This window comes from Coregonus clupeaformis, chromosome 18, assembly GCF_020615455.1.
Source record: "Coregonus clupeaformis isolate EN_2021a chromosome 18, ASM2061545v1, whole genome shotgun sequence".
Classification (NCBI taxonomy): Eukaryota; Metazoa; Chordata; class Actinopteri; order Salmoniformes; family Salmonidae; genus Coregonus; species Coregonus clupeaformis.
In genome coordinates, this window is record NC_059209.1 from 41,477,849 (window position 1) to 41,478,583 (window position 735).

Consider the following 735-nt stretch of genomic DNA (forward strand, 5'->3'; position numbering starts at 1 on the left):
GTTCACTAATTTTGAGGATTTTTTTTGCATTATATAAATGTATAATGATAACGTATATTTATCAGGGGGTGCTACAGCACCCCTACTTCCTGCGGCTATGTTGATATCCAGATACAATGAGTTCCTGACTACCTCGAGTGTCTTTGTCTGTCTAAAAATGTGGGCACAATCAGAATGTGGACAAGATCAGGACAAAGGACGCATGTTAGCACCAGATGTAAACGGAGCCTATATTGTCCTCTAAAGCCCTGTTTGTTCAGTAGCCATTTCATATTTATTGCAATGGAGGAACAGTTTTCATTGAAGCTAAAAAGTTTTGACCCCGACGTGATTTGAACACGCAACCTTCTGATCTGGAGTCAGACGCGCTACCGTTGCGCCACGAGGTCAGCTACCGGAAATTCTAAACTATCCAGGTTTGAAAGTGCTTGTTGACACGACGTGGTCTGTTTCTCACGACATACTCGCGCGCGCGAAGCGCCCGGAATGGTGACGCGGCCATCCTCGCAGTGGCCGTGGCATGCTCTCGTCGATTTCTTTCCCGGGAGAAAGATACGACGGTGCATTCTATGAAAAGGCCTCAGACGTGCTGAGCACTCACAGGACTTCGTGGTGAGGTGAAAAGGCTACTAAACATTACAGTCAGGAAATCAGAGTACGCTTTGTACTGTCCAGGAAAGGTTAAGATGTTTTTAATATATTCTGCTGTGTGTTGCTATTATCAATCAATATGTT

General features: G+C 44.8%; 1 non-coding gene across 1 annotated transcript; it reads right to left on the bottom strand.

Moving 5' to 3' along the window:
- Positions 1-317: 317 nt before the first annotated feature.
- Positions 318-389, bottom strand: trnaw-cca. Its single transcript has one exon. It is a non-coding gene; the product is annotated as a tRNA-Trp (tRNA).
- Positions 390-735: the final 346 nt, after the last annotated feature.